Raw genomic sequence first — 26,895 nt, forward strand, 5'->3', positions numbered from 1 at the left:
CTCCGGCTTCCACCTTCCCTAATTCATGTAAAAAGGGGACTCTAAACAAACTTTGGAGCTGGAGAACCCACAGGGTGTAATGGGAATGCAAATTTGGAAGATCTTCCCTGCCCCTAGGCTAAAGTGCACCTGAAGCCTGGGGTGGGAGGCTTGTTTTTCAGTAGATACTTCTTGATTGGCCAGTGGGTCAATAAGGTTGTTACATTCTCTGAGCCAGGAGAAGGCTATATAAGCCCTGATGTGTAGTTTTGTTTTGGGGGCTCACTTTGAGAAGTGTTCTGTGATTTGATCTGTATTCTGGGAAGCCGTTGTCCAGGGCCCCCCCGGCTTTGAAAAACCCAGATGTGGAAACCCAGATGTTGACTGGGTATGGATGTAATGGTTGGACAGTTTGGAAAGCTGTCTACTTGATCTGTTTCTGTCTTGATAATTCTGCCTGTATGCTTTGAAGTTTGGGGTGCTGACTTTTTTCCCCTGAACAAGGTAAACGATATATGTCTGACTGATTAAAGTAAGCTTGTTAACCTATTTTGAGTTGCTTTCCTTTAACAAAGCAGATCCAAGAACCTGTGTGAGCAGCAAACCCTGAGGACGTGCTTGGGGTGCTTGCTGCTACACAGGGTGACACAGGGAAGCTGACCTTCTGCTGAGGACGGCCCAGCAGGCCAGCAGGAATTGGCCAGGGCAGCGCTCTGGGAGCCCAGCCCCATGCAAGGCTTTGGCCCCAGGGCAGGCCTGACCAGCCACCGGCCAGAGGGACTCCAGATCAAGAGCAGCAGTGGCAATTTCCATATTTATCAGCACACAGATGTGAAGGACGAGGTAAGGGGTCAGTGCAGTCTGGACTTTGGGACCAGTAAGTGGGAGTGCATGGCTTTTGCCCCGGGGCAAGAAGCCGCTGAGATGCCAGCATAGCCAGCCAGTGCCGCGTGGCAGCTTCAGCTCCTGGCCTGCAGAGTAAAGGGGAACCAAGCACCAGTCTGAGGGGTAATCACTCTTGCTTTAACCTGCTTGGATCTGGATTGCGGTCTGGGGTGGAGGTCCTGGGGTATGTGTCAAGATTTCCAGAGCTTGTGGAGATCTCGGAGAGGGCACCCATCTAATACCTCTGGTAGCTGAGAAAACCTTAGCATTTGGTACGAAGGCTCCCCTGTCTGGTGGCGGGGTTCTGCTGTGGCAAACAGCCCAAAAGTCAAGTAATTGAGTGGCAAAATGAGCAGGCAAAGGAAACAAAGCAGACAGAAGATTCCAACATTACACTCCTATTTTGGGGACAAAAAGGAAGAAAGCATGGAACTGGAGGAAAACAGTGAAGTCAGAACTCCTGCACCAAAAGCTTCAAAGGAAAATACAAGATGGTTACAGGCCATAGAGGACCTTAAGAAGCAGATAAGAGAAGTGGAGGAGGAATTGGGAAGAGAGATGAGAACAATGCAAGAAAATTATGAAATGAGAATAAACAGCCTGACTGAGGAAAATAATACCTTAAAAAACAGACTGGCTCAGATGGCAAAAGAGGCTCAAGAAGGCAATGAGGAGTAGAATGCCTTAAAAAGTCAAATTTTCCAGATGGAAAAAGAATCTCAAAAGCTCAATGAGGAGAACCATTGCTTCAGAATTAGATTGGAGCAAATGGAAGCTAATGACTTTATGAGAAATCAACATGCTCTTAAACAGATCCAAGCAAATGAAAGAATAGAAGGCAATGTGAAATATCTCATGGGAAAAACCACTGACCTGGAAAATAGATCCGGGAGAGATAATTTTAAAATTATTGGACTGCCTGAGAGCCGTGACCAAAGTAAGAACCTAGAAATCATCCTCCAGGAAGTTCTCAAAGAAAACTGCCCTGATGTTTTAGAACCAGAGGGCAAAATAGAGGTTGAAAGAATCCATCGATCACCTCCTGAAAAAGATCCCAAAAAGAAAACTCCTAGGAATATTATAGCCAGGTTCCAGAATTCCCAGTTTAAGGAGAGAATATTACAAGCAGTCAGGAAGAAACAATTTGAATATTGTGGAAACACAATCAGGATAACCCAGGATCTGGCAACTTCTACACTGAAGGATAGAAGGGCTTGGAATATGATATTCTGGAGGGTAAAGGAGCTGGGAGTAAAACCAAGAGTCACCTACCCAGCAAAACTGAGTATCATGTTTCAGGGGAAGGTGTGGTCATTCAGTGGAATAGAGGACTTTCAAGCATTCTTGCTGAAAAAACCAGAGTTGGGTGGAAAGTTTGACATTCAGATATGGAAAGCAGGAGAAGCATGAGAAGGTAAACAGGAAAAGAAATCACAAGGAATTTATCAAAGTTGAACTATTAACATTCCTACATGGAAAAACAATCATTGCAACTTATGAAACTTTTCTCAGTAGTTGAAGGGAATATAAATATATATACATATATATATATATATATATATGTATGTGGGTATGGGCATATGAATACATATATGAATGTGTATATATGTTTAAAGGTGTGCATGGATAGAGGGCACAGGACCAGTTTAACAGGAATGGATGATACTTAAAAGGTGAAATTAAGAGGTGAGAGGAATATGATGAGAGGAGATGGGAAGAGACAGATTGGGGTAAACTATCTCATAGAGAAGAGGCAAGGGAAAATGGTTACAGTGGAGAGGAAGAATAGGAAGGCAAAAGGGAATGGGTCAACCTTATTCCCATTGAATCTGGCTTGAGGAGGGAGTGAAATACACACTAAATAGGGTATCTCACCCTCCAGGAGAATACGGGGGAGGGGGATGAGAGGGGGGATGATGGAAGGGAGGGCAGGCTGGGAGCGAGGGAAATTGGAAGCACCCACTTTTGAAAACGGACAGGATCAAAGTAGAGAATAGAACAAGTGGGAGGTGGGATAGGAGGGAGGGAAATATAGTCAGTCTTTTACAATATATCCACTATGTTATTGTTTTGCTTTAGCCACACATGTATAACCTATACTGAACTGCTTGTCTTCCCAGTAGGGGTGGGTGACAAGGAAGGAAGGGAATGAATCTGGAATTGAAAGTTTTAGAATCAAATATTCAAATATATATGTGTATATATAAAAAAATAATGAGCAAACCCTAAATGCAAGAGCTATTCCAAGGCAGTTTTACCCAGACATTAGATACCTATGAGAGAAAAAAACTCTGCCTCCCTTTTTCCCTTATTCTTTTGGAGGGGGAAAGGCAAGGCAATTAGAGTTAAGTGACTTGCCCAAGGAGGCCGGATTTGAGGTCCGGTCCTCCTGACTCCAAGGTTGGTGCTCTATTCACTGTGCCACCCCAAGCCCTCTGTTCTTGACTGGAATTCAGACCTTTGCTCTCTCCTTGCTAGACTTCATGGAAAGTTCCCTCCAAAAATGTAACTAACCATATTTTTAATCTATAGGAATATGATGAAATAAAATGATTCCTGAGCTTGGAGTCAGAAAGGCCTGGCTTCCAGGCCCACTTCAATTTTAGGAAAATCATTTAGCTCCTCTGAATCACAATTTCTTTATCTATAAAATGGGTCTTATCTATAATACCTTTCAAGGTCATTGTGAGGAAATATTTTATTTTATTTTATTAACTGTTTTGTTTTATTTTATGAATGTTTTATTTTATTTTACAAACCGTCACGTGCCACGGTTGTGCAAACTTTTGTTCTTGCTGTCACTATGACTTATATCAGAACTTCTAAAGATCTGGAATTTCATCTGTGTGGGTTCTCTTTCACATTTTAGGAGATGAACTGTAAAATTTGTCAAGACCAAAAATACTTCATCACTTAGGGATCAGTTCTAGGAGTGGTGATTCTGTCTGCGCTCTGCTGGGCTGATGGGCTCATTCTTGAACCCTCTCCAGCTTGGCAAGGCAACTTTCCAGAGCTCCTCTTCCACTATTATAGGTCTCAAAAACCAAGTCACCACCATACCAAAATTAGATAAGCCACCTGAGGTGGGTGTTAGTAGAAACAACATGGTGCAGTAAGTAGAAAGGGTGCTGGATTTGAGGTCAAAGAACCTGGGTTCATATCTATCACTGAATCTACCACTTATGACCTGTGTGACCTTGGACAAATTGCTTCTGACATTTTTTTCAATTAATTTAAAATGAGAAGGTTAAGCAAGTAGGTGGTAAAGTCCCTTCCAGTTTGATCTCTCATATTCAATGATCGCAAGTATTGTTGCAGCCATGAAGAGGTATCATGTGTTGACATGAGCATTGGTTTTAATGGCAGAGAACCTTGGTTCTAACACTTATTCTAACACTATGTGACCTGGGACAAGTCACTTAAAATATTTGTTAGTGAAGCATTTGGAGTAGATGACCTCGAAGATACCTTCTAGCTCTCAGTTTATGATCATTACTTGTCTTTCAAAATTATATAATTATTCCTCTGCCTTCTTACCCCTGAAACTATAGGACTATCTTTGCTCCCACAGGCAGGGAATTTCACAATTCTTCCCCGGGTCATACTTTTGTTTAAAACCATGAATAACATACACACACACACACACACACACACACACACACACACACACACATTAGTATCTTCTAAAACAACTGATATATGTGTAAAAAACAAATTTCACCCTCCCCCCACAAGAAACTCTAGGCTAATTTACCCATTTCCTAGTCTTTTTGATATTTTTATGTTACATGAACTTTAAGGTAGAAAAGAGGAAAAGCAATTTGGATTTAAATATATTAAACAAAATACATCAGAACTGCATTCTTGGCAAAAACTGAACATTAATAAACCAATAGAGATTTAGCTAAAAACACATGTTCTTGGCTGTGGGCTGGCCTACTAATAAGGATGCCAGGAGACAGAGAAAAGTAGATTTTCCTAAAATCATATTCACCATGTAATCCAGCTCCTGACTAGACTTTACCAGAAACCAATGGTCAAAAAAAAAAACAAAAACCTGCCAGTGATCCAGATGAGGCATCTGAATGGACAGAAGAGGACATTTCCTGTAGCATGGAGAAGTGATTGTTCCCTGCTATGGCAAATCTAATAATGAACAATACATACATAGGTACATATATATGTGTATGCAAAAGTCTGCTAAATTCAGAAAGAAATAAAAGGCTAAGGAGATAAGCAGGGGGGAAAGGATAAGGGAGGGATTTTTAGAAGGGAGGAGATAGGGTAAGGGGTGGGGAGAGGACATAGAAGGGTGTTCAGCTAATAGGAATTAGAAGGCAAAGAAAGGGATCCTGGGGGGATGCGGTAGATTAAGTAATAGGAGGGCAAGGTAACTGGAAGAAGTAAAGTAGAGAAATCAGGACAGATAGGAAATATGAGATAAGCCCAAAAATAAAATAAAAGTCCGTTGTTAGGGAAAAAAGAGCAGAGGGAGTAATCATAATCTCAGACAAAGTTAAACAGATTAAATCAAAGAAGAAAAATAGAAAAACTATACTAGGTGTCAGCCATACTCATCAATGTTGCTTTGAACTATCTAAAATAGCTAGACAGTATAAGGTTGGAATATGGCTGTGGAGCAGGAAATGACTAGTTCGTGGGCTTGGAAAAATATGGAAAGATCAGACTTATGAAGGAAAAGGTTATCAACCTTCAGAGAAACAGAGGAAAAATAAGAATAGCACAGTCTTACACAGATGCATATAAATGTCTATATATCTCTATATATGAGTATGATTCTAGATATCTAAGCATATCTATGTGTCTGTAAGTGTATGTATGTAGGTGTATATGTGTGTATGTATGCATATATATATATCTATATCTTTGTGTGAATATGTGTATGTATGTATGCATGTGTGTGTGTGTATATGTATGTATATATAAATATATCTGTACTTAATTGTAGCCTTCAGGGGTATGGGGGATGGAGGAAAGGGGGAAAAGTAAAAAGTACACAGCAGAGAACAAAAGAAAACTTACAAAGAGGCAAAGAAAAGATGTATAGCTCTAAACATAATGCATAGTATTTATTATGTAGGCTTTCTTGAAATGGAAATTTATTGCTAAATATTTTGAATTCTCTCTTACATTCTACCATACACATGACAATGCTTTTTTTCTTTTCTTACTTTAAGTTTATAATATGTTTATTTTTTATTTTGTATTTAAGTTTAAACTTCTTAAAAATTTAAAATAAAAGAAAAAAGTTAATAAATACTTCCTGCCTTCACCACCCCAAGGTCAACAATTTTGCTAGAGAAATCAAGGTAATAGTTTTTACCCATTTGTGGTTCTTGAAGTATATTAAAGTTTCCAGTTAGTTGTAGAGTCTTGTCAATGGTATCTTCACAATTCTCCATTCACATATCCACCATGATAGTTCAAGTCTTCATTACTTCTCACCTAGACTATTGCAGTAGCTTCCTAACTGGCCTCCCTGTTCCCTGTCTCCCCCTTCACCAATCTATCCTTCACATTGTTGACAAAAATAGTGTAAAATAATAGTATGGTAATGTCAAAAAACTTCAATGGCTCCCCATTATTTCTACTTGAAAATATAAAATCTTCAGCTTAGCATTTAAAATCCTTCACAGTGCGACTGTACCTATCTTCCTTCCTTCCTTCCTTCCTTCCTTCCTTTCTTTCTTTCTTTCTTTCTTTCTTTCTTCCTTCCTTCCTTCCTTCCTTCCTTCCTTCCTTCCTTCCTTCCTTCCTTCCTTCCTTTCTTCCTTCCTTCCTTCCTTCCTTCCTTCCTTCCTTCCTTCCTTCCTTCCTTCCTTCCTTTCTTCCTTCCTTCCTTCCTTCCTTCCTTCCTTCCTTCCTTCCTTCCTTCCTTCCTTCCTTCCTTTCTTTCTTTCTTTCTTTCTTTCTTTCTTTATTTATTTCTTTCTTTCTTTCTTTTTTTGGAGGGGGGAAGGTAAGGCAATTGGGGCTAAGTGATTTACCCAAGGCCACACAGCTAGTAAGTGTATCAAGTGTGTGAGGCCACATTTGAACTCAAGTCCTCCTGACTCCAGGGCTGGTCTCTATTCACTGTGCCACCTAACTGCCCCAGTGCCTATCTTTCTAAGCCTATCTGCACATTACCCTTCTTCACACACTCAACAGTCTATCAAAATGGGCCTATTTGCTGTTCCCTGAATAGGGCACTCCATCTACCACATACAGGTCTTGGCACAGAATGTACACTATGCTTGAAATGCACTCCATCCTTCCATCTACCTCCTAGAATTTCTGGCTTCCTTTAAGCCCTAGCTCATGTGCCTCTCTCATGTAAAATCTTTTTCTTAATCCTCATAGTTGTTGGTACGTACTTACTCTTCGAATTAGTGTGTATGTGCATACATGATAGATAGATACATATACAATTATATATGTATGTTATGTATATATATATATATGTAATTTGTGTATATACACATATACACAATTATTATATAGCATATAATTAGTATATATTATAAATATACTCTATAAATTAGTAGATATTACTAGGATAATATATACATTGAACTTTAATATCTTTAAACTGAACTAATATTTTTGGATCATCTTGTAAAACTATCTATTACTGTTGTCTGTATCTCTGAGTATTATATATATATATATATTATATATGTGTGTTTTATACATATATATGCATGTGTGTATATGAAGTGCCCACCAGAAATTATACACTAGAGCTCCCCTAAATCTGCTAGAGGGGACCCCTACTGGGTTCCTTGGAAACCACCTAATAGGCTCCAATAGTAAAGAAATGTTTCACCTGTGTTGCTAAAACATGCCACAAATTCCCGTGGATTCAGGTCTGTTTATGTTTGTATCCAAGGCTTTGCTAAGTAACTATGGCTTTGCTTCGCTTCAGTAGAAATAATACTAAGGCTTTGTTTCAATAGGAATAATACTGAGAATGCTTTGCTTCAATGGGAATAATACTGAGAAAGCTTCGCCTCAATGGAAACAATGCTAACCCCTTAGAAACATATTCTGTTGCCAGCAATCACATTGTCTATAAAATTATGTCTAACAGAAAGCTCGATGCTGTCTTTCGGTCTGAGAGGCAGTCCCAGCCAGTTAATAAGCACTCCTATCAAATTATAATTAGCCTAGCTGTCCTGTTATATCTCAGTGTCCATTACATATATGTACATATTTGTTGTTATTCAATCATATCTGATTCTTTGTGACTCCATTTGGGGTTTTCTTGGCAAAGATACTAGAAGGATTTGACATTTCCTTCTCCAACTCATTTTACAGATGAAGAAACTGAGCAAACAAGGTTAAGTGACTTGCCCAGAGTCACACAGTTAGTAAGTGTCTGAGGCCAGATTTTAAATCACAAAGATGAATCTTCCTAACTTCGGGTCTGGTACTCCATCCACTGTACTACCTAGCTGCATACACACACACACACACACACACACACACACACACACATACACAGACATATTTGTGTATGTATAAAAACTATATATTGATATAGACATATCTATATTTCAATAATATATCTGTATGTGTGTGTATGTGTGTGTGTATGTATATATAAATTATCTGTTTGCATGTCATATCTCCCCAGTGGGAACTAAGTTCCTTGAAGGTAGGGATGGTTCTCGCTTTTTTCTTGTATCCTCAGTACATAGCACAGCTCCTGGTGCATCATAAATGATTATTGGGTTAGATGAGATTAGAGTTGAACTACAATAAGAACATGGTGAGATATGGGATCCTACTGGCATAATTAAGTCTTGGATATAGACCCAGCTTTTGAATATAGTGATGAGCTCTTTAAGGGTCTGATCTCACACAGTGAGTATGATAGAAAGAGCATTCCATCATGAGTTAGAGGTCTGCTGAAAATCCTGGTTCTAACTACTGACTCATTGCAAAATTTTGGACAAGCCATTTAAACTCTATATACCTCTGCCTGCAAAATGAGGATATTGAACTTCCTAAACTCTGAATTGGGACAGTTAGGTGGTTTGGTGGATAAATTCCCAGGTCTGCAGTCAGAAAGACTCATCTTCATGAGCTCAAATCTGGCCTCAGACATTTACTATGACCCTAAGCAAGTCATTTAACCCTGGTTGCCTCAGTTTCCTCATCTGTAAAATAAGCTTGAGAAGGAAATTGCAAAGTACTCCAGTATCTTTGCCAAGAAAATCTCAAATGGAATCATGGAGAGATAGACACCACTGAATCTCTCTCTCTGTCTCTCTCTGTCAGCAAATGGTATTTCAGTTTTTCAAATTACATGTAAAGGTAGTTTTCAACATTCATTTTTTATAAGATTTTGAGATTCAACTTTTTTCTCTCTTCCTTCCTCCCACCATCCCCTCCCCAAGAGAGCAAGCAATCTGATATAGGTTATACATGTACAATCATATAAACATGTTTCCATATTAGTCATGTTGTGAAAGAAGAAAACAGAACAAAAGGGAAAAGCCACAAAAACAAAACAAAACAAAAAGTGAAAACAGTATGCTTCAATCTGCAATGAGTCTACATAGTTCATTCCCTGGATGTGGATATCATGAGTCTTTTGGAATTGTTTTGGATCACTGTATTTCTGAGAAGAGCTAAGTCAATCATAGTTGATCATCACACAATGTTGTTGTTACTGCATATGATGTTCTCCTGGTTCTGCTCACTTCACTCAGCATCAATTCATGTTAAATGTTGCAGGTTTTTCTGAAATCTGCCTGTTTCTGAAAACAGCTGTACAAAAACCCCTGAAGCATGGGACAGTACACCCTCCACATTGGAAGCAGAATCCCACCTTAACAAAGAGCTAAAAAGTCAAGTAATTGGCTGAGAAAATGAGCAAACAATAAGAAAAAAAAACCAAAACTATCTTTCCCTATAGGAAAACTGAAGGGAAGAAGATAACAGAAGGGGGAGCAGGGTGATAGAAGGGAGGGCAATTTGGGGGATGGGGTAATCAGAATGCATGTCATCTTGGGGTAGGCAGAGGTGAGAGGTAGGGAAAAATTTGGAACTAAAAATCTTGTGGAAGTGAATGTTGAAAACTAAAAATTTATTAATTAATTTTTTAAAATCTTTTTTGAGTTCTTCCAAGAGGACTTTTTTGGCTTAAGACCAATTCATATTCTCCTTTGAGGCTTCACATGTAGGCATTTTGACATTTTTGTTCTCTTCTGAGTTTGTGTTTGGATATTTGCTGTCACCATAGTAGCTTTCTAAGGTCAGGGCTCTTTTTTGTTTTTGTTTTTATTTTTTGCTCATTTTTAAAAGTTGAGCTCTGATCCTAGATGGTATAAGGGCCACTGTTCCAAGCTTCTTGCACTGGGGGCCAAGGGTCTGGTCACTGAATTTCTTCCAGGGCTTCTGGGGCTGATGACTTGCCCACTTCACTAGGGTCACCTAGCCTCATCACACCTATTGTTCACTGGGTTCCAGGGCTAGCAGTTTGCTAGCTGCACTGGGGCTGGAGATCTCATAGCTACCCTGCTGTGCCATTGTGAATGATCTATGCTGTGGCTAAGAGCCTCCTGCTTCCTTGCCCAGAAGCTACTTGCACTGGACTGTATTCCCCTTTTACCCAAGTGAGATAGACATTTTCTGAAGTCCTTCTAAGTTATCTTGGGCTGGAAAATTGTTTCACTCCATCTTTTTGTGTTTTTTGTTGCTCCAGAATTCTTTTAGAGGCTTGATTTAATGTTGTTTTCAAGGAAAACTAGGGAGAACTCAGGCAACTTCCTGGCTTCTCTCTACCATCTTGGCTCCACCCCCAAATGATCAACAATAATCTTTGAAGTACTTTCTGATTATAACTTCTATGAGCTAGAAAAAAAGTGATATGCATTTGGGAATTATAGATTGTTTGTTGTAATTAAGCTTCATGACTGTTATAGGATTTTTTGTTTGTTTAAGACATGTGTGTTCATTGTTATAGGAAACTCCCATTGAAGAAACTCTCTCTACCATCTCTTTACCAATATAGAGTTTTACCAGCTCTGGAATTTATAGTCTTAGAAAGCTTGTGCAAAGGCCCTTGGAGTTCAAGTGACTTATGCAGTTATACAATCAGTATGTATCAGAAGTAAGACTTAAAAATAGGTCTTCTTGACTCCACCAGCCATTCTCCATCCACTACCCCCACATAGCTCTATAAAGATAGAAGGATCCATTTTAGGAACAAGAAAGTAAGAATTTTATTTAGAAAGTCTTCAGACAGAGACAAAGCATCTGCCATAATTATCTCACTCAATTTTCTGTTCTTTCCTCCTTTAGTGGGAATTCTGAGTATGATATAACTAAGGGACAACCTGAGGCAATCACCACACCTGAATCCAGGGCAAGTGGCATGAAATAAGGCCTCATCTGAGGAGGTCTCATGAGATATTACTACACAGAAGGGAGAGCCAGAGACCCTACAACATTAGAGTGAATGAGGCTGATCCTACTAAGGCTACCATGTTGAGGTAGGGGATTTACATGGGAGAAAGAAAGGCTTTCACTATCTGGTAGCTTCCCATTTTTAGCTAATTTATCTTGTTGACTAAGTTTGAAATTCTGTTGTTTCTATAGCACTGAATCCTGCCCATGGCTTTACCTTAAGGACTTTTACTTTTAGGCTACCTTACCTTATTTATGGTTTCTGCTGAAGGAATTTCCACAGGCTCACCCAAATGCAAAGGGAAGAACATTATCACAATACTATGAAGGTTAGGTCCCTAATCAACTGTTAATTTCACATTCTATGACTAGAAAATTTAGTCATTCTGTTCTTCTTGTTGTAATGGCAAGCAAACAAATAGTTAGCTCCTTGTTTTAGTTGAGCCTTGCCTGTAATTATATCAAGTCTTTGTTAAGAAACAGAACTTGTGAAAACTACAGTGGGAGCAACTTGCCAAAGACAGGAACAGGAAGGATGTAAGAGGTAGACAGAACAGGGAGGTGCTAATGACCAGATGAAAAGCTGAGCACAAGCTGGGAGAGAGCAGAAGGGAACACTTGTGGTGGCAGAGTTGAGAAGGAGAAAACTCATGGTATCCTGGCACTCTGTTTTTCTGTTCTGTCTGTGTTGATTTGTGTTTGTAATACTTTGTACAGATGCCCTGGGACCTTACTGGAAGCCCTGAAAGAGGATTTTCCTGTTATCTGTTTATAAAGGTCCTGGAGAATTTCAGAGGTCCTGGGACTTTACTGACAATTTGTGGTGAGTTCTCAGACTTTGTTTGTGGGTCTGTGTTGATTTCGCAGGCAGAAAGTGAATTGATGATGGCACTGGCAATGTGAATGAATGTTATTTTGGCTCTGTTAAGCTTTGACTTCACAGAAACTGTGAAGAACTTGAGGTGGACTGGACACTGTGAGCCTCAATATGGAATGGGAACTGGATAAGGAATTGGACAAGGAGCTGAATGAAGAGCCGAGAACTTCCTACCTTTGAATCCAGGTGACAGTTGGGTAGATTCAGGCAGGAGCTGGGATCATGGAAGAGGAACCATGGAATCTGAGAGCCAATCTCGAGTCAAGATGAAAAGACCTCAACTTGGGTACTTAGTGCTGACTGAGATCATAATTTACTGTGGCCTAGGGGTGGGAGAACTTTGTACTCTGTACCTTGTACCTCTTAAGGATGATTGGGTTAAGGATAATTGGAAACTAATCTCTAATCAAGAAGAAAGAAGGCTTTTTGACTGCAAGATTGAGGCAATGTGACCTAGGGGTGGAGAACATTGACCTTTGTACTCTGTGTCCCTTAAGGAGGCTTGCTTCTTAAGGATGATTGAGGTTGGGGGCGGCTAGGCAGCACAGTGAATAGAGCACTGGCCCTAGAGTCAGGAGTACCTGAGTTCAAATTCAGCCTTAGACTTAACACACACACAAACAAAACTAGCTGTGTGACCTTGGGCAAGTCACTTAACCCCAATTGCCCTCCAAAAAGCAAAAAAAAAAAAAAAGGATGATTGAGTTAAAGACTTAGTGAACGATATCTTTTGTTTGAAACTATGTGGCCACTTTGGTGAAAACTATGAGGCCACTCTAGTGATAAATTGTTGTTATGACATTGTGAATGATGTACTTAGTTTTTGTGAATGTTTTGCTTTAGTTTACTGCTGAATAAATAAATAGAGTTCACTATGCTATGTGATCAGAATCTTAAAGCTGTTCACAACAGCAGTCCTCTGGAAAGCTGCTCATGTTTGGCTTTACACTTGTCTCTGTGATTTGGTCAACCAATGAGAATACATTAAGAGTTTAATATGTACCAAGCTCTGTGCTTAGCACTCGGGATACAAAGAAAAAGGCACAGTGTCTGGCATCAGGGAACTCACATAATAAGAGGGAGACAAGAAGAAAAAAATGGATGTATATACAAAATAGATATAGGATAAAAAATAGAGATAATCTCAGAGGGAAGACATTCGTATTCAAACTGATCAGAAAAGGCTTCTTGTAGAATTTTTATTAGATTTTGGCTGACTTACAGGAAACCAGGAAAGCCAGGAAGCATTATTAAGAATAAGGGCAGCTATAGAATGCCAGGCTTGGAGTCAGGAGGCCCTGAGTTCAAATCCAACTTCAGACACTTACTGTGTGACTCTGGGCAAGTTTTTTTAATCCTGTTTTTCTCAGTTTCTTCATCTGTAAAATGAGCTGGAGAAAGAAGAGGCAAGCCACTCCAATATCTTTGCCAAGCAAAACCCAGATGGGGTCATGACACAATTGAAACAAGTGAACGACAACTGGTGAGAAATGAGAACATTATAAGCAAGAACAGCATCTGGTGAAAGTGCAGAGTTTGGCAATAGAGTGTTATGTTTGAGGAACAATCAATAGATTAGTATCATTGGATCTTAATGTGTAAGAAGCCTGGAAAGTTAGGAAGGGGATCGACTGTGAAAGGTCTCAAAAGTTAAAGAGAAGATTTTACATTTAATCCCAGAGGTAATGGGGAGCTATTGAGATTTAATAGCACTACACTGTCAGATTTCAGATTTAGAAAGATAACTTTGACAGCTAAATAGAAGATGGACTAGAGTGGGGCAGAGAGACAGACCAAAAGGCTATTTCCATAGTTCAAGTGTGAAGTTACTGAAGCTGGACAGGATTACTTACAATTGTCACAGGATAAAAGAGGGTATATTCAAGGTAGATCTTGAACTCTTGGCTTCCTGGCTTTGATGCAAGGATTGCATCAAATGCAATGATGCAACCATTATACCATATTGCCTTTCTCAGTGGTAGAAATTTAGGTGAAAATCAAAAGTGATAGAAAAGAAGTGACATTGTCAATCAATCCTTCAATAAACATTTATTACACACCTATAGGCCAGTCACTGTGCTAGGTACTGATAATACAAAGATAAAAATTAAACAGTCCCTCTTCTCAGTGAGCTTATATTATATCAACTTGTACACATATAAGTATATATATGGAAAAATGCAAAGCAAATACAAGGTACTTAAATACAATATATTTATTTGAGACAAGATCCCAGCAGGTGAAGGGGGATTGTGTTTGGTGGTTTTTGAGTTCCATTTTGAAAGAAGTGATTTTATAGGGCAGGGAAGAAGAGGGAGTGCATTTTTGGCATGGGTGTGAGCCAGTACAAAATCACAGGATCAAGAGGCCAAGTGCTGTGTATGAGGAACAGAGAGAAGGCCAGTTTAGTGGGACTACTGAATACAAGATAATAGAAGTAGAATATAATGAGGCTGGAAAGATAAAAAGTCAGAAGGCCAACTTGTAAAGGACTTTAAGAACCAGAGGATTTTACTTTTTACCCTAGAAGCAATAAGGAACCACTTAAGTTTATTGAGTAGGGGAGTGACGTGATAAGCTCTGCATTTAGGGAAAATTGTTTTGAGAGCTCTGTGGAGGATAGATTAGGTTGAGGGAAAGGGTTAAGGCAGGAAGACCAATTAGGAGGCTGTTACAATAGTCTAGGTTAAGATGATGAGGGCTTGAACTAAGGTGGTGCTTGTGTGAATAGAATTAAAAGAACAGATCTAAGAGCTATTGCAGAGGTTAAAAAAAGAAAACAACAGGATTTGACAACTGATTGGATATATGAGGTGAAGGAGAACGAGGAGTAAAAGATGATGCCAAGGTTAGGTACCTAGAAGACTAGATAGTGGGCCACAGCCCCAGGAGCCCCCAGGCTCTCCACCCATCATTCCATCTGCCAATACACCCATCAGCTTCTTTGCCCACCTTGGCCACAAAGGAGCAGCTTTGATGGTGCTGTAGAAGAATGAGTAATCAATGAGAAGCATAAAATGTGGATGAAATCCTCCTTTTCCCTATGATTTAGTGGTGACCCATACCCCAGAGTAGCCCAGCCTGACTGCACAGTGGCTTTCACATTGAATCAGACCTGAAGGGAAAGATTTCAGCTTTCATCGACTTGTCCTGGGCACACACACACACGAGATGAACAGAACCATCTTATGATAGCCAGTGAGCAGGTCCACAGTGATGATGCTCCGTTTGATGCCTCTTCCTATGACATCAAGAAAGGAGAATCTGTAGGTTTGGCTCAGTTAGTGAGAAAATTGAAAGAGAAATCAAAATTAATCATGAAAGAGAAGTGAATAGCACCCGTTATATGCTCCAGAATCCTTGCATCATTGCAGCAAGGACTCTTTTCAGTGGTGTACTTGTTTTCAACTACACCAAGCTACTTTCAAAACCAGACCATTCTGGGGAGTGTAACCCAGATTTGTGTCTCTGTGGAAATCAAAAAGAGGGTTATGGGCTATCATGGAACCCAAATCTCAGTAGGCATTTGCCTAGTGCATCAGATGATCATACCAGCTGCTTGTGGGACATCAGTGCAGTTCCAAAGGAAGGGAAAGTAGTGTACGCAAAGACCAGGACACACAGCAGTAGTCAAAGAGGTTTCTTTCATGGCACCTGCTCCATAAATCTCTCTTTGGAGCAGTTACTGATGATCAGAAGTTTAAGATCTGAGACACATGGTCAAACAATACTTCTAAACCAAGCCACTCAGTGGATGCCTACACTGCTGAAGTAAATTGTCTCTCTTTCGATCCTTATAGTGAGTTCATTCTTGCCATGTGGGATCAGCTGATACAACAATTGCATTGTGGGATCTTGGAATTCTAAAACTGAATTTACATTCCTTTGAGTCACATAAGGATGAAATATTCCAGGGTCAAGGGTCTCCTCACAATGAAACTATCTTGACCTCCAGGGGCACTGAACACAAGCTAAATGTCTGGGACTTGAGTAAAATTGGAGAGGAGTAGTCCCCTGAAGATACAGAAGATGGCCACCGCAATTGTTCTTTATTTATAGTGGTCATATTGCCAAGGTCTCTGATTTCTCCTGGAATCTCAATGAATCTTAGGTTATTTTTCTGTATCAGAAGACAATACTATGCAAGTCTGGCAGATGGCTCTTCCAATGACAGACTTTGTGGTCTTGGCCAGAGCTTTTATTGCCTCTGTCCAGATAATTCTGTTTCTGTGCAGACTGATGAAAGCATTGCTGAAAAACCTTGGAAAACATTGTCATAGCTGACACATATACAATGATGAAGACCCTGAAGGAAATGTGGATCCAGAGGGACAGGGGTCCTAGACATGTCTATACTGGTGTTGATTTTTACCTTTCCCTTTCTTCCCAACCTGAGATTTATTTAACACTGGTTTTAAGATACTTGTTTTTGTCCAGACATTCTTCTATAGGGACCTGTTAACCCAGACAGTGAATGATTTCTGACTATTTATTATGGGGACTTGACTCAGCAGAGCCATAGACCTATATTTAATTTTTTTCCAAGGACTTCTTATGAGCAAATACAAGCCCTAAAATCTGATTTAGCCACAGGAAATGGACCATGAGTGTTTTATTTTTCTTCCTATGCAATAACTGCAAGTTTTTCAGGCTAATTTAAGTAAAATTAGGATGGGGTGGGATTTATATCCAAGTGAGGAGCAATATGTCTGAACTGTTTATAGAGATTCAAAGACTAAAATTGGCATGAATAACCTTCTAGGATACAGATCATCCCTGTTGTAGACTGGTCTGCCCTTCCTGGTTTGTTATGTAACCAGTCAAAATTTCTTATTAAAAATTTTTTTTGTTTTATTTAACTTTTTTTTCTTCCCTAGTAACTGTTTACTCTCCTCTGCCACTTCTCTGGTGGGGGACAGACAATCATGTGATATGTTGTACCTGTACCTGTAAAATATCTGTATTCACTTTTTCATATAGTTTTGCTCTCTAGTAAATTTCTTTAACTATGTTTTCATATTATTTCTTTCTTTTCTGTGATTTTTTCATCTAGGGACCACCAGGTTACAAAGAAGGCATATGTTTTTACCTGTTAGATGTAGCACTGGGAGACTGCCCAGTAATCTGAAAAGATCAATTGCTAGCTGATATGTGCTTTTAAAATTAATTCTTTAAAATTAACTATGAAGGGTATATGTAGAAAGAAAGAACTGATAAATAAATATATATACTTATATATAAATATATATTTATGTATATATACTTATATATAAATATATATTTATATATATACTTATATATTTACATATATATACCTATTTGGGTCTCTAGGGTGGAGAAGGCGAAGGAAGGGAAAAAAGGCAGTCACGTGACAATTGTGTTGTATATTTGAAAGACATAGCAAATTGTGCATAGTAGATTTGCATTTTCATGTGCAATCATCTTTTTTTCTTGTACCATGTTATGGAGATGCTTATTTTATTCCATAAATTAAAAATAAAATTTAAAAAATTAATTCTGGATGACTTCTTTTCTTCCTTTAAAAAAATTTTTTTTTCAACAAACCCCACACAAATGAACTTAGTCCTTGACCATTCATTTTATACAATGTTCTTTGGGATAATTTGTCCAACCAGCAGCCTATTACTGTCCATGACTAACCGTAAATGCTTATGATGAAATAAATTGCTTTTCTACATTAAAAAAAAAGATTACCCAGTGTTTTTCTACATTAAAAAATATTAGAAGGCTTAACTGAGAGACTGGGGAGGAGATGATGACTCGTTAAAAAAAATGCATGCTAAATCTGAGATGTTTCTGGGACATTGTAGTGGCAAGCACCCCAAGCGCGTCCTCAGGGTTTGCTGCCCATACAGGTTCTTGGATCTGCTTTGTTAAAGGAAAGCAACTCAAAATGGGTTAACAAGCTTACTTTAATCAGTCAGACATATATCTTTTACCTTGTTCAGGGGAAAAAGGTCAGCACCCCGAACTTCAAAGCATACAGGCAGAATTATCAAGACAGAAACAGATCAAGTAGACAGATTTCCAAACTGTCCAACCATTACATCCATACCCAGTCAACATCTGGTTTTCCACATCTGGGTTTTTCAAAGCCGGGGGACTCTCAACAACGGCTTCCCAGAATTCAGATCAAATCACAGAACACTTCTCAAAGTGAGTCCCAAAACAAAGCTACACATCAGAGCTTATATAGCCTTCTCCTGGCTCAGAGAATGTAACAACCTTATTGACTCACTGGCCAATCAAGAAGTATCTACTGAAAAACAAGCCTCCCACCCCAGGCTTCAGGTGCACTTTAGCCTAGGGGCAGGGAAGATCTTCCAAATTTGCATTCCCATTACAGACATACAGGTTGAAATGACTAATAGGCAGTTACTGATGCAAGGCTGAAGCCTGGAAAAGAGGTTAGTACTAGATATCTAGTCTTCTGCATAGACATGATAATTAAGCCTTTGAGAGCTAATGAGGTAACCAAGAAAAAAAGAGAGTGTAGATGGAGTGTAGGAGGGGCCCTAGGACAGAGTTTTAGGGCAAACAGACTTAGGAGGTGTAATATAGACATAATACAATACAATACAATATAATGATGTGATGTGAGGTGAGGTGATGTGATGTGACGTGATAGGATAGGATAGGATATATGATATGAAAGTATAATATAATCCAACAGAGACTGAGAAAAAACAGAGGTAGAAGAAAAAGGAAAGAAATGTCACTAAAACCCAAAGAGGACAAAGAATCTGAAAACAAGACCAACCTACAGACTACATTTACAAAAAAAGAGAAGAGATGACAAAATTTAGGGAACAGATTACAACATTGAAATGGAACCATGATAGAGTAAAAATGGGAAACTTCAATTATCTGGACATCTGTTGGAATTCTGTGTGTGTGTGTGTGTTCTGCTTTCTCTCTGTGTCTTGGTGTCTTTCTGTTTCTGTCTCTGTCTCTCCTCAAATCAGAGTAAATAATAACTTCTTAATATATATTAATGATAATTTCATTCTTCAAAAGAGACAATGGGGGAACTTCATTATTACCCACAAAAAGCATCTGGCTGCTGTTTTGGAAATGGTGGGAACTCTGAGGGGAAAATGACCAGTCAGTCTTATAATTTCCAATAATGGACAGTTTCACAGTCTGACATGTACTTTAGTGACCAGATTACAAAGAGTTCAGAGAAAGGATCTGTCTATTAGGGGTGGGAATGACACCCCTGTTAGTTCAGGTTCAGTGTTAAGATGAAATCAGACATTCATGGCTCATTAAAAAGTTAACATGAAGGGTTACTTCACTATAGCGTAGAAAGGATATCAGCAAGTATATTTGGTATATATGACTTTCCTCATCTCTTTATGGAATAATATTTAGTCATCAGGGCAGGATATGGTAAGTTGTGTGGTTCCAAGTCTGGAAAGCCCTTAAGGTGACTAAGAAGCTATTTTAAGGGAGCCTGGTACCAAACACATGCCAGAAAACAGATTTATATTATTTCAGGGAAAACGACTTCCTGGAAAGTAAAGAGAAAGGTTGGGAAGGAGGAAAAGGAAACCATGGGTTAAATATTAGTCCTATGACACACCACCCCATAGTAGCAAGGTCCTAAGGATTTTCTAGAAGGTCTTTCACCATTTAAATTCTTTTCAGATCTTTCCTAGACAGCCATTATCTTTTTGTCCTTCATTCTTGAAGAAGACCATGACATCAGGTTTGAAGGAGAATTGGATTAAGTGAGGGAGGGTTATGCAAAGTCACTAGCCTCCCTTTCTCCTCTGGAGCCATCTGGTTCTAGTGGCAAGATACAGATCAGGATGACTGGAGATATAATATGGATGTAGTGGAAGGCCTTGGCCTTTTTGAGCTAAGGTTTTTCCCAGATCTCAACTTTTCTGAGGCAACACCTATTCAATGATTAGGCTGGGTAAAAATGAGGCAAAGAATGGCCTCATTTACCTAGTCAAAAAAATATAATCAGTCTGGGAGGGGAAGGCCCTCAGGGTTTCTGACCAAAACAGAAGCAATAGTGCTATTTATGCTCACTCTGAGCCATCTGAATCCAAACAATGACCAGGGAGGCTTGGGCTGGCACCTATTGCTGGCCAATCAATGAGAGCCAGAGTGATTTGGATTTAAGGCATGGTCCAGAAGAAAAAAATCTAGTCCCTAAACCTTTGCTAGGTTTCAGCTATCACAATTTAAATTCCTTTATAGGCAGAGCACCTTCAGATAAGGCTGTGATTCTCTCTGTGGACAGAGGGAGAGCAGACAATCATCATAGTCCTCTTAAGAAGTATTAAAGAGAAAAAGAACAAAATAAAAAAATTACATCTCCCTTTCAAGACATCACCATAACAGGAGAAGAAAAAATGTGGAAAACAAAAGCCTCGGCTTTTCCTTTGGAAGAACAGAGTCTCAGATTTCAATAGTCTGGTTCATCCTGTAAATGCTGCCAAATCTCTTTGGGTCACAGGGGGTCTCCTTACACAGGGCGGTAACAATGAGTTATAGCAGCATCGGGAACATGAAGGCAGAACATAGATGATGACATATCCAGGAGAATCATAGATTTCCTCTCGAGCTTTAAGGTGGTAATAATGAGCAAGAACAATTCCAGAACATCAGGATCACTTTGAGCACAGTTAGTCATTCATCTTGCATTGGGGTCATCTATAATAATACCAACTTATTAGTCACTTTAGCCATGAGCCTCTGGCATGCAGCCTCTATCAGGAGCATGCTGAGGTTCTCCTTGGACCACCACCCACTCAATATTCCCCTTCTTCCTGGGGGTTCCATCATGACATCAAATCTTTGTCCCTTTAGAGACCTCTGCTGAAGTACTGTCCCTTCCTTCTGTAAGGGCTGAGTAATGACTATCCCTTACCTTGATCCAGGGACTCAGGATTGCCACAAAATGGGCTAAGGGAATCTCCTTTCTTCCACATAAATTCACAATTATAATAATTATGCAGAGATAGTTTCATCTTCCCCATATCATTAAAAAGTGGGCACCCCCCAATAATTCCACCCCATGGTTTTCTAAGCCCTCTCTAGGAAGGACTTGTCTGAATCATCCTAGGGAAGAGACTTGCCAATTGAGGAGGACCTGAGTTACTTCCCAGGATATATGGAGCCCCTTGAGGGAATAGGGACCATGAAGCTCAGATGACCCCTAGCATGGAGTAGAACAAAGGACTTGAGAGATCACCCATAACATTTACAATGTCAGGTAGATCTTCCTGGAGGTTGGAACCAAGAAACTACTGGATAGAGAGTCTTCTTCCTTTCTGGGAAGAGTTGTGTTAAATTAAGAACATACCCTTGGGGAGGTGAGACACCCAACCAAGAGAGTCAGGGGCTCAGAGACAAACTAATTACTTCAAGATCCCATTCAACAGTACTAGCTGCCTGAGGATTATATGGTAAAAGAACCAACACAGAAGAATTAGATGGGGGATGAGGGCTGGTAGTTCTGGAAACCTACTTTCATCAGGAATGGGTTCAAGAGGGAACAATACATATATATCTAGAAGGTTATAAAAGTCTTCTGAATTCAGAAAGAAATAAAATGCGAAGTGGATGGGGGGAAGAGGATAAGGGAGCAATCCCTGGAGGGGAGGGTGAGGGAATTGGTTAAAGGGGGATATAGAAGGGTGTTTAGATGAATAGGAATAGGAGGGTAAGGGAGGGATCCTTGGGGGGGGGGGGGAAGGGCAGTAGGTTAAATAATAGGAGAGCAAGGTAGCCAGTAGAAGTGAAATAAAGGAACCCGGGTAGGAAATAAGAGATGCACACAAACATAAAATAAAGGTCAGGAGTAGAATTTGTTAGGGAAAGCATATGTTTATATATGTATGTACATATCCACATATGTGTACATATATGTATATATTTCTATATAAATATATCCATGCTTAACTGTAGCCTCCTGGTAGAGTGGGGAGGGAGGGGTAAAAAATAAAAAATAAAAAGTGTACAGCAGAGAACAAAAGAAAACTTACAAGAAAGAAAAGATGCATAGCTCTCAACACAACCCATAGTATTTATTAGATAGGTTTTCTTGAAATGGAAATTTGCTATATATTTTGAATCCTCTCTTACATTCTACTGTGCACATAACTTGTTTTTTTTTCCTATTTTGTATTTAACTTTATGAAGTTTCTTTTTCTTTTCTTTTTGTGTATTTAAGTTTTAGAAAAATAAAAAAATAGAAGAAAAAAAGATTATATGGTAAGCAAAAAACTCTGTATATATTATGGCAGTGGGTTCAAATTGGACCTCCTTTAATGTAAAGTTGGTTTCCTGATCATAGGTGGAGGGGTAAAAGAAGAAGGATATGTTCTGGGAGAGTTTTCATGTCTGCTGTTGTGGTAGAATTGCCTGGCACCAAATGAGTAGGTATCAACTACAGTAAGGGAGGTGGGGGAGGGAGTTGAATAAGAATTTAAGTATACTTATTATGTGCCAGTCACTGTGCTAAGCACTTTTTTTTTTTTTGGCAAATTTTATCTCTCTTAAGACTCACAACAACCCTGGAGGTTGATACTATTATTATCCCCATTTTATTAAATTAAATTTTATGTTTATTTTTAGTCTACATCATTCATTTCCACAAGATTTTGAGTTACAATTTTCTCCCCATCTTTCCCCTACCCACCACCCCAAAACAGCAATCCCACTGTATATCCCCCCTCCCCCAATCTGCTCTCTCCAATATCCTTGCCCCATTCCCCCTCCAACTTTCCAGTAGGGCAAGATGGAGCTCTACCCCAGTGCCTGTTTATCTCATTTCCCAGTTGCATGTAAAAATAATAATAGTAATATATATTTTAAAACATTTTATTTTAAAACTTTGAGTTCCAGATTCTTTCCCTTCCTCCCTTGTCACCCACCCTAACTGGGAAGATAAGCAATTCAATACAGGTTGTGCATGTATAGCTACACAAAACATTTCCATAGTGGAAATTATGAAAGATTGACTATATTTCCCTCCATACTATCTTGACCCCCACTTGTTCTATACTCTACTTTTACCCTGTCCCTTTTCAAAAGTGTGTGCTTCCAACTTTCCTCCCCCCCCACCGCCCCTCCCCTCTATCATCTCCCCTCTCATCCCATTCCCCCCTACTCTCCTGTAGAGTGAGATATCCTATTTAGTGTGTATGACATTCCCTCCCTAAGCCAAATTCAATGAGAGTAAGGTTGACCCATTCCCTTTTGCCTTCCTGTTCTTCCCCTCCATTGTAACAGTTTTCCCCTTGCACTTCTATATGGGATAATTTACCCCATTCTGTCTCTCCCTATCTGCTCTCATTATATTTCTCTCTCACCTCTCAATTTCACCTTTTAAGTATCATCCCTTCTTATTCAACTGGTCCTTTGCCCTCTGTCTATGTATACCTGTACTTATACACACACTGACATATGTATTCATACACCCATATAGCCTCCTATATAGACATATGCATGTATGTATACATACATATATATACACACACACATTTATGTTCCCTTCAATTATTCTCATACTGAAAAAAGTTTCATAAGTTATAATTATCATTTTCCCATATAGGAATGTAAATAGTTTGACTTTGATAAGTTCCTTATGATTTCTTTTCCCTGTTCACCTTCTCATGCTTCTCTTGCTTCTTGTATCTGAATGTCAGATTTTCTATTCAACTCTGGTTTTTTCATCAAGAATGCTTTAAAGTCCTCTATTTCATTGAATGACCATATTTTCCCCTGAAACGTGATACTCAGTTTTGCTGGGTAGGTGACTCTTGGTTTTAATCCCAGCTCCTTTGCCCTCCAGAATATCATATTCCAAGCCCTTTGATCTCTCAATGTAGAAGCTGCCAGATCCTGTTTTATCCTGATTGTGTTTCTACAATATTCAAATTGTTTCTTCCTGGCTGTTTGTAATATTCTCTCCTTCATTTGGAAACTCTGGAACCTGGCTATAATATTCCTAGGAGTTTTCTTTTTGGGATCTTTTTCAGGAGGTGATTGGTGGATTCTTTCAACCTCCATTTTGCCCTCTGGTTCTAAAACATTAGGACAATTTTCCTTGAGAATTTCTTGAAAGATGATTTCTAGGTTCTTTGTTTTTTTTGATCATGGCTTTCAAGTAGTTCAATAATTTTTAAATTATCTCTCCTGGATCTATTTTCCAGGTCAGTGATTTTTCCAATGAGATATTTCACATTGCCTTCTATTTTCTTTCATTTCTTTGGATCTGTTTTATAGTATCTTGATTTCTCATAAAGTCATAAGCTTCCATTTGCTGTAATCTAATTCTGAAAGAATGATTCTCTTCAGTGAGCTTTTGAGATTCTTTTTCCATCTGGCAAATTCAGCTTTTTAAGGAATTCTTCTCCTTATTGGCTTTTTGAGCCTCTTTTGCCATTTGAGTTAGGTTATTTTTTTTAAAGCAATTGGGGTTAAGTAACTTGCTCAAGGTTACATAGCCAGTCATTTCTGGGTATAGTTCTGAATATCTGAGCCCAGATTTGAACCCCAGGTCATCCCGACACTGCAGCTAGTGCTCTTACTCGCTGAGCCACCTGGCCACACCTGGTTATTTTTTAAGGTGTTATTTTCTTCAGTCAGCTTGTTGACTCTCTTTTCATGGTTTTCTTGCATCATTCTCATTTCTCTTCCCAATTTTTCCTCCACTTCTCTTATTTGGTTTTTTAAATCCTTCTTAAGCTCCTCTATGGTCCGTAACCAATTCAAAATTTTCTTGGAAGCTTTTGGTGCAGGAGTTATGACTTCACTGTCTTCTTCCTATTCCATGTTTTGATCCTTTTTGTCCCTAAAAAAGGAATCCAAAGTCTGATTGCTATGCTTGCTTTGCTTCCTTTGCTTGCTCATGTTGCCACTCAATTACTTGACTTTTGAGCTTTTTGCCACGGTAGAACTCTGCTTCCAGAGAGAAGGGCTTTGTCACAAATAGCTGGGGTTTTCTCAGCTGCCAGAGGTATTAGTTGGGTGCCCTCTGAAGCTTCCACTGGCTCTGGCACCTGGTCACACACCCCAGGACCTCCACCCTAGACAGCAATCCAGATCCAAGCAGGTTAAAGCAAGAGTGATTACCCCTCAGAATGGTTGCTTGTTCCTCCTATAATCTGCAGGCCAGGTGCTCTGAAGCAGCCATGCAGTGGCGGCTGCCACACCTCAGTCACTTCTCCCTCCAGGGGCTGGAACACTCTCCAGACCCCCTATTCCCAAAGTTCACTGACCTCTTACTTTGCCTTTGGCATTTATGGGTTGATACTTCTGAAAACTGCCACAGCTGCTGGTGATCAACTCACCCAAAGTCCCTCCAGCTATGGCTGGTCAGGGCACCCTAGGGCTAAAACCATGGGCTCATGTGGGGCTGGGTTCTGCTCCAAGCAAGCTGCAATGGACCCTTCCTGTCTGCCTGCTGGGCTGTCTTCAGCAGGAGGTTTGTTTCTCTCTGTCACTTTGTGAGTTCTGTAGCCCTAAAGTTTGTTTAGAGTCATTTTTATAGGTATTTGTGGTGGTTATGGGGGGAGTGCAGGGAGTTTTCCTGCTTCTACACTGCCATCTTGGCTCCTCCCCTTATTATTCCCATTTTGCAGTTGAAGAAACTGAGGCAAATAAAAGTTAAATGACTATCCCTGGGTCATACCGCTAGTAAGTATCTGATGCTGGATTTGAACTCAGATCATCCTTACTCCAGGCCCCAACGCTCTATCCACTGTGCCACCAGCTGACAAACTTCTGGCCCTGAAATAGCAGAAGGGTTCAATATAATCAATTTTCCCAACTGGAGAAGGGTGAGGAGTTATGTAGGATCATGTCATACTGGTTGTTCAAAGAGAGGGGTCACTGATTGGCATGAGGAATATAGGCTAGCAGAAATAATTGCCTCTCCCTCTGAGAGCATATGGTTCTCCACAGTTGGCAACGTATCATCACAGCCCCTATGTTCAGGTTGGCAAAGAAACCACTTACCAATCTCTGCTGTTTTCATATGGGCGTCCTGAATATTCAGTTCAGCCAAAGGCATATAGACCTACATCAGGGATATAGCTGCAGTGGGAATTCATCTTTAAAGGGTCAAGTATGATTGATTAGCTCCCAATCTTGGCCTCCTAAAAAGGGACAAAGTATATGTCCTTCTAAAACTGCCAATTGATTTTAGCTGACTGTATAGAAGGCAGTCCTTAGAGAGCTCCCCAAGATAATTTTGCTTCAAAGAGTGTTTAAACTGGCTTCATTAGACCATGCCCTCAGAAGCAATTGCTTTAGTGATTCATCAGGTTGCTGTCTGAACAAAGAAAATCAAGTTCATTGGTAGCAAAAGTTGGCCTGCCCCTGTTCCCTCAGTGGAGAAAATCGTACTCTGGGGTATGATAATAGGGTAGTGCTCAATATTGTCTTACCACCAAGGTGAGTTTCTAAGTCCCTTCCTCAAAATAATGTTTTTAAGTGCATAAAATAAAATCCAAATAATTTCAAAGGAAACCAGTTACATTCAAACATGGTTCTCAAAATACTAATAAACAAATTTGTGATATATTAATATTTCACATGTAAGAGAACATGTGCCAAGTGGTGACTGAATGACTACTTGGCACAGACTTGCCCTCTAATTGGCAAGCTATGTTGAATATAAAACAGAAAGACTGTGATTGTGTGTGATCTAGCAGCGGGCAGAATAACTACAATAATTTTGAAGTAGT

At 39.5% G+C, this 26,895-nt stretch overlaps 1 pseudogene; it reads left to right on the plus strand.

Annotated features, from left to right (window-relative positions):
- Positions 1–708: 708 nt before the first annotated feature.
- On the plus strand, positions 709–16,504 carry LOC138164137 (histone-binding protein RBBP4-like; annotated as a pseudogene).
- The last annotated feature ends 10,391 nt before the right edge of the window (positions 16,505–26,895 follow it).

This window comes from Petaurus breviceps, unplaced genomic scaffold (assembly GCF_028583685.1).
Source record: "Petaurus breviceps papuanus isolate PSGF00001 unplaced genomic scaffold, PetGlider_PUasm1.0 189, whole genome shotgun sequence".
Taxonomy (NCBI): domain Eukaryota; kingdom Metazoa; phylum Chordata; class Mammalia; order Diprotodontia; family Petauridae; genus Petaurus; species Petaurus breviceps.